Raw genomic sequence first — 8,160 nt, forward strand, 5'->3', positions numbered from 1 at the left:
TAAGGTGCGTGGACTTCAACTCCCAGAATTCCCCGGGGGGGAAATCCAGGAAGTTGAGGTTCATCCATGCTGGCTGGGGAATGCTGGGAGTTGAAGTTTTGGATGTATGGTCCTTTCCTCTAACATAGTATTTCTCAAACTTGGTAACTTTTAAGATATGAGGACTCTTAACTCCCAGAATCCTCCAGCCAGCATACTTTAAATGGATGGACTCCAATTCCCAATTCCTTTAATGCCACCAAGCATTAAGATGGGTGGACTCCAGCTCCCAGAATTCCCCAGCCAGTGTGCTTTAAGATGGGTGGACTGCAGCTCCCAGAATCCCTTCAGATAGGTAGGCTACAACTCCCCAAATTTCTTGGCAATCACGCTTTAAGATTGGTGGACTTCCCAGTATCTCAGCCAGCCTGCTTTAATATCGACTCCAACTCCCAGAATCCCCCAGCCAGCCTACTTTAATTTGGGTGGACTCCCAGAATCCCTTAGCTAGCCTGCTTTAGGATGGGTGGACTCCAACTCCCAGAACCCTCCAGCCAGACTGCTTTTAGGATGAGTGGACTACAACTCCCAGAATCTTCCAAGCTCATGCATGCTGGCTGGGGAATTATGGGAGCTGAAGTCCTCACATCTTAAAAGTCATCAAGGATGGGAAATCCTGTCTTAAAGATTAAAAATACATTGTTTTCTCCCTGGATGTTTCTCTCATGTCCTGGGATTTTTCTGGTCACCTCCCATCCCCTGGGGCATCTATGGATTATGGCAAAAAAATTAAAATCAAAATGGCAGCCACAAGGGTGCCCTCAAAATCCGCCTGTTTATTCAGATGTATGGCAGAGGCTTTTTGGCCACATTCTCCGGCTGCCATTTTGCCTCTTTTCATTGTCCACCGCAAAAACCCTTGCCCAAAACAAGTGCGGCCTTCTTTGCCTTAAGTCAAATTCCATTCCTATCGTGATTCTTTCTCTCTAAATGACAGCATATTTGTGAGATAAAAAGCCCTCTGAGTGGATTGCCTGCTTGGACTTGTTGCCAGATGTGATGCTTAGGACTGGAAGGAGACAAAGACTTTTGAATTGGCATTCAAAGTACATTTGACTGTAGAGCAGGGGTATCCAACCTTGGCAACTTTTAAGACCCGTGGACTTCAACTCCCAGAGTTCCCCAGCCAGCGATGTTTGCCTCCAGAAGCAACCTCCATGCTGGCTGGGGAATTCTGGGAGTTGAAGTCCACGGGTCTTAAAAGTTGCCAAGGTTTGGCACTTTCCTTCTATAGAGGCACAATGGAGATACGGGGACCCAAAATAGAGCTCATTTGAGAAATGGCTAAATTGAGACGGGTCTCTGCTGGCTTTTTCTTAAGACGTTTTGCCCTTAAACCCCTCTTTCTGCAAACTTTTTTTCTTTCTTTCTTTTCTTCCTTCCTTCCTTCCTTCCTTCCTTCCTTCCTTCTTTCTGCAAAAGAAAGCAGTTTCTGATTATCAAAAGCTAGATAAGCACGGCTGGTGGGGGAATTCTGGGAGTTGAAGCCCCCAGTTCTGAAAGTTGCATGATAGCTGGGGAATTCTGGGAGTTGAAGTCCCCAGATCTGAAAGTTGCATGATAGCTGGGGAATTCTGGGAGTTGAAGTTGCATGATAGCTGGGGAATTCTGGGAGTTGAAGTCCCCAGATGTGAAAATTGCATAATGGCTGGGGAATTCTGGGAGTTGAAGTTCCCAGATCTAAAAGGTGAATAATGGCTGGGGAATTCTGGGAGTTGAAGTCCACAGATGTGAAAATTGCATAATGGCTGAGGGATTCTGGGAGTTGAAGTCTACAGATCTAAAAGGTGAATAATGGCTGAGGAATTCTGGGAGCCGAAGTCCACAGAGGTCCAAGTTGCATGATGACTGGGGAACTGTGGGAGTTGAAGCCCATAGTTTTTTAAAGTTGCATGATTGCTGAGGAATTCTGGGAGCTGAAGTCCCCAGATCTGAAAGTTGAAACCTGGCTTTAACTTGAGGACGATTTTGCAAGTTGCATCTCATCTTTCTTACCTAGGCCGATGAAATGGGACGGGGTCTTCTGGAAATGAGGGTGTCATTTGTTTTTGGATTCCCCCCGCCCCCAGGGAAGATTTAGTTTCCCCAGCAGACTACTCAAGAAAGGCCAAAGGTAAAAATGTTGAGAAGGGCTTATCTGGATGCAGGAGACAGGAGGCGTCCTCCCGCGATGCCCACAGCTAAGCCATGACCTCTCCTTGCTGTTTGCGGGTCAGCGCTTGTCCCTCCCCTCCCCTGCGTTTCCCACATTCCTGTGATCTTCCACTGGGATCAGCCATCAGCCTTCTCAGTGACACCTGGAGGGAAGGTCGCGCTCTTTGGCCAAGAAGACAGAGGTCAGGAAAAAGCTGGTGGAGCAAAGCCAGTGTCAACAGCTGTCCAGAGGTCTCCTTTGCCAGGGCATCCATAGCAAGCAGTGGGAGGGGGTCTCCGGAGAGGGGGCTCAACCTATTCCACCAAGCACCAGAAGGCAGGACAAGAAGCAACGGGTGGAAACTAATCAAGGAGAGAAGCAACTTAGAACTAAGGAGGGATTTCCTGACCGCTAGAACAATTAAACCAGTGGAACAACTTGCCTCCAGAAGTTGTAAATGCTCCAATACTGGAAGTTTTTAAAAAGATGTTGGATAATCATTAGTCTGAAATGGTGGAGGGTTTCCTGCCTGAGCAGGAGGTTAGACTAGAGGACCTCCAAGGTTCCCTTCCAACTCTGTTATTCTGTTATTAATTTACTAGCTTGATACCCTTGCTTCGCTATGAAACTATGTGGTCGGGGGGGAAATAAGGGGTGGGTGGGAATTCTGCCTCTGCCTACCAGCATCCATCGGTATTCATCTGGCTAGTGTCTTGACAGTGTGTGAGAGAGTTGAGGGCTGTTTGGAAACTGAAGCAGTATTTGCTGTGTGAGCAAGGAGGAGACAGCAAGGAGCCTGGGCGTGGCTTAGCTCAACTGTTCTGTACTAAAGCTGGTTGCTGTTGTGAAACTGAAACAGAAACTCCCTCTCTGCTTGTGTTTTGCATTTGGAACAGATTTCGTTCCAGGTGGGGAGGGGGAGTAGAACTCCTTAGCATCAGAGAGTGTTAATAATTATATAGGAAATACTAATGCTCTGAGGATCATTTCGAAAAATCCTTTCTTAGTGAGCACCTAGAAGCCAAGAGGAACATATGTGCTAATTTTCAAGTTTGTAGGCTTTACGGTTCTGGGGATTTTGTGATGATGCGTGAGTGGGATTTTGCTTTTGTATATATAGATAGATTCTGCAAAGCACCTGAAAGTAGAGCAAGAAGCAATGGATGGAAACTGATCAAGGAGGATGGAAGACCATCAGGGAAGAAACAGACCAGACTGGGGAGTGAGAGAACTTTCCAGAAGAAGTCCGAGGAGATCTCGTTGCCAAGACAACTCCAAGGATGATACTGATTTATTAACTGACACTGGAAAAAAAAAACTAGGATGTCTCTTGGTCTCATTTACTCTGTGTTTCTCAACCTTAGCAACTTTAAGATGGGTTGGACTTCAACTCCCAGAATCCCCCAATCTGCAGAGTTGAAGCCCACCCACCCCCTTAAAGTCATTAAGAAAAAAAAAACTTTGCAGGTGACATGAGGCTCTCAACCCAGTTTCATCAGGGTAGCTTCATCCCTTGCATTAAGCCAGGATAGAGAAACCAGGATTGCAGAAAATCCGGCGATTTTCAAGATGGTGAACCCATGAATGTTACAGCGTCCACCCTAAAATCGAAACAGTCTAAGAGGGAGGAACAACAACACCCCCCATTTTTTTTTTATCAAAAGTACCCTCCAGGGTTTCATTATTCCTCCTCCTACCAATCTAAGTATCTCCCCCAAAAGTGGCTTGCCTCACACAAAGTCAAAACATGGTTTCTTGATGATATTGTGCAATAAGCAAATCCATCCATTGAGTGGTTTATAAATCATAGTTTAAGGCTTTGCATTAGAACAGGGGTCTCCAACCTTGGTAACTTTAAGCCTGGCAGACTTAAACTCACAGCTGGCTGGGGAATTCTGGGAGTTGAAATCCGCCAGGCTTAAAGTTACCAAGGTTGGAGACCCCTACATTAGAAAACAACCAGAAATCCTGGCTTATTCAACCAAGTTGAACAGTTCAAGCTGCTCCGTGAAGCCGACGATGAACAAACCGACCAAGTCCTTCACTTAAATCCAGTTAAGGCTTTTTGCTAATATTTGAATAACTAGAAGATGCAAACTTCCTGCAATTGAGATTAGGGAGTAAAGCTTTTTGGTCAGAAAAAACCCGAAATTTGGGAAGCGTGTTTGCTCCGTTCCGCACGGCCCGAAGCCATAAAGCGGGTTTTATCTCTGCTTGATCACAGGTCAAGCTTGCTTTGGGAAATGGACCAAGGTTTCTTTCACAATAACATTCAGGTCAAACGGATCAAATTCTAGCTTTTATTCAATTTTGCCTAAATCGCCTCTCTGCCTAAAACAAAAAAAAAAAATCCTATCGATTTAAAAATCTATGCAAGCGGAGACCAAAGTTCAGGTCTCGCTGTCAGTTTTCTTCCAACTTGGCTTTCAAGGGTTGTGGGGGGGTGCTGTAAATTCAAAACATCCTCCACTTACAGCTGTTCATTTAGTGACCGCTCAAACTTATAACGGCGTTGAAAAAAAAGTGACTTAGGACCTATTTTCACATGTACGTTGCAGCATTCCCCATGATCAGGGGTGGGATTCAAAAATCCCAGCAACCGATTCGCTGCCCAGTTGCTGGATGGGCGTGGCCATGATGGTGGGCGTGGCCTATCAGAACTTCCGGGAGGGCTGTTTTTCGCCTTCCCCAGAGTCCGGAGGCTTCCCTCAGGCCTCTGGGAGGGCGAAAACGGCCTCCCCCGGGCTCTGGAGGCCCCCCAGAAGCTGGAAATATGCTGAACTTCCGGGAGGGCCAGTTTTCCCCCCTCCCAGAGCCTCCACACAGAACCTGCCCTTACCTCCATTGAAAATGGCCCACGTGGAGACTCCAGGGAGGGGAGGAGCAGGGTGAGCAGGGCCAGCTGGTTGGTTCAAATACTGGTTCGCCAAACCAGGTGCAAATTCAACATCCGGTTCGCCTGAACCAGTGTTGTGGTTCGCCGGCAGCAGGTGCAGATGGCTGAGGTCTCGGAGAGGGAGGACTCAGATGAGGGGCCTGCGTGTGATGCAGGGATGGGGCCAGGACCATCAGGGAGTTGAATGCTGCCTTTGGAGGTTGTGGAGGCTGGCAGCAGCGATGAAGAGATCCCCGAGGAGCCTGTGCCTAGTGCATGTGCACACAGGGCTGCTCGAAGGAAAGAGCAGCTGCAGCAACACAGGCGACTTGGGAGTAAGGCTGCAAGGTGATGGCCCCTCCCTTAAGGGATAAAAGCCAGCTGAGAAACCAGAGTTCTTTGCAGGAAGCAAAGAACTTTTATACTCAGGCCTGGTGGTCGTATCTGAATCGGTATTTGGAGACTCTTTGGTTTATTGTTTAGGAACTTTATCTGTTGTTCTTGGCAGCGTTGCAAAAACTTGGCAAGGCTCTTTCTTGTTGGAGGTAATTAGTTGTGAAGCTAATTATTAGTTGGAGCTAATTATCTGTGAAGAAACAGGATTCGTAAATGAAACAGTAAAAGGTTATGCTGGTACCTTTGTCTTGTGTTTACCCTCTTGGAACCAGGTTCGGGTCAGAACAACCGGTCTGAACTGGCTGAATCTCACTCCTGGATTCAAATTTTTAACAACCGGTTCTGTGGGAGTGGCTTAGTTGGTGGGCAAGGCTTGGTGGTCATGTGACTGGGTGGGCGTGGCTTGGTGGTCATGTGATGTTATTGGCCAACTCAACATCACTCACATCGAGGCACGCATCTCCTCGCCTGGCCTCTCATGACTGTGGGGATGCTGCAAAATGGTGGGGAAAATGGTCATAAGTCACTTTTTTCAGTGCCATTGTAACTTTGAATGGTCACTCCACACAAGCAAAGGACCAGCAAAGGAGGGGGAAAAAACTCCAGAGAAGTTCCTGAGACAGGAAGTCTAGTCCTGCCAACAATGTAATAAGGGTTAATGGAGAAGCAGTTTCTGTAAGCAACACCAGAATGTTTCCTTCCTGCCTTCCTTACAGGATTAGGCCAGTAATTTCTTCTAACAACCGGTTCTCCGAACTGCTTAGGATGTTAACAACCGATTCTAGTGAATAGGTGCGAACTGGTAGAATTCCACCCCTGTTCCTGCCCATGATCACATGATCAAAATTTAGATGTTTGGCAATTGATTCATATTTATGACAGTTGCCATGTCCCAGAGTTACATGATCCCCTTTTGTGACCTCCTGACAAGCAAACTCAAGAGGGAAACCAGATTAACTTAACCACCGTGTTACTAACTTCAGTTTACTTTACTGTCCTTGCACCTCATACAACGAAATTAAATACCATATTCAGTGTACTTTCTGACTGAAAATAAACACAAATACATACATCCTTCGCCTTCTATACATTGAATTGAAAACCCCTGATACTGCATTAATATCTTAACAACAACCGTGGCCAGGAAGGTTGTAAAAATGAGGCAAAATTCACTATTAACAACGGTATCACTCAGCAACAGAAATGTTGGGCTCGATTGCATTCGTACATTGAGGACTACCCGTGCAAAAAACTCCTCAACTTACAACCATGTGTTGAGTGCCTGGAATTACAACGGCGCTGAAAAAAGATGGCAGCCGTTCCTCAGAGTCATGACCGTTGCACGATCAAAATTCAAAATTCAGGCATTCAGCCACCGGCCTGTTTTTACGACGGTTGCAGCGTTCCGGTGTCCCATGATCATCATTTGTGACCTTCCCACAAGAAGCTGGATTCACTTAAGGACTGCATGTTGAACTTAACAAGCTGGAGCGATTTGCTTAACAACAGGAGCAAATCAGGCAACGCTTAAAATCGGGCACGATTCACCTAATAAATGTCTTGCTTTGCAACAGAAATTCTGGTTTCCCTCCCCCCCCCCACTCCCCTTGTGGTCGTAAGTCGAGGTCTACCTGTAATATTAAATGGAAAGTTTTGGACATGTGGAGTATTCCATAGAAAGATACTATCACTGTGAGAGGATGTGTGCGGTGTCTAAAAGAAAAGAATTTTCTTCGTTGTAGGGGAAAATGCATGTTGAAACACAGCAGGGCTGAAATTTAGAAGCTTACACAGCTATCCATTGTCTCTTCTTTAACCTCCTTTCCTATTACTGTATTTTTTCTAAAAAAAAAATCTTTATTACAGTCCTTTGTAACCCGTCTTTATGCTTGCCAGCTCAAGGCTCCTGGCAATCCACAACATCCCTAAAATAATTCTCAACAATTACACACTTAAAAAACAAAGATTCATTAATCATTGAAAAGTCAAAGCGGGGTTAAAATACCTTTTATCCTGTCCCTTCCCGCCCAGCCCTCTCTTGGCAGGCTGCTGATATGTTTTCTTCTGGTGAGGGAGGACCAGGACGGGGAGAGGTTTTATTTAAATCCTATTTTAGGAGCAGGCAAGGCATGCAAGAGAAAAACGGGCGGAATTTCGTGCTGTGGCTGACGCCATTTTGACTTTTTTGACACCCCCCCCCCTGCAGATATCAGAATAATAATTTCATTTTCCAGACTGGTTTGGAGGCTTCAAAAGGATTGATTTACCATCTGGACTGTGAAAAAAATGGAGCTCTCTCCATGTTGGCACGAAGTCTAATATCGCTGCTGGCTGGGGAATTCTGGGAGTTGAAGTCCATTCATCTTAAAGCATTCTGGCTTCTAGGAATTCTGGGAGTGGAAGTTCACCCATCTTAAAGCAGACTGGGGAATTCTGGGAGTGGAAGTCCACCCAACTTAAAGGTTGCTGGCTGGGGAATTCTGGGACTTGAAGTCCATTTACCTTAAAGCATTCTGGCTAGTGAATTCTGGGAGTTAAAGTCCATTCATCTTAAAGGATGCTTGCTAGGGAATTCTGGGAGTTGAAGTCCACCCATCTTAAAGGATGCTTGCTAGGGAATTCTGGGACTTGAAGTCCACCCTTCTTAAAGCAGGCTGGCTGGGGAATTCTGGGAGTTGAAGTCCACCCAACTTAAAGGTTGCTGGCTGGGGAATGC

This window comes from Notechis scutatus, chromosome 8 (assembly GCF_049901735.1).
Source record: "Notechis scutatus isolate UNSWTSFEM ecotype Mainland chromosome 8, rNotScu1.2, whole genome shotgun sequence".
NCBI classification, from domain to species: Eukaryota; Metazoa; Chordata; class Lepidosauria; order Squamata; family Elapidae; genus Notechis; species Notechis scutatus.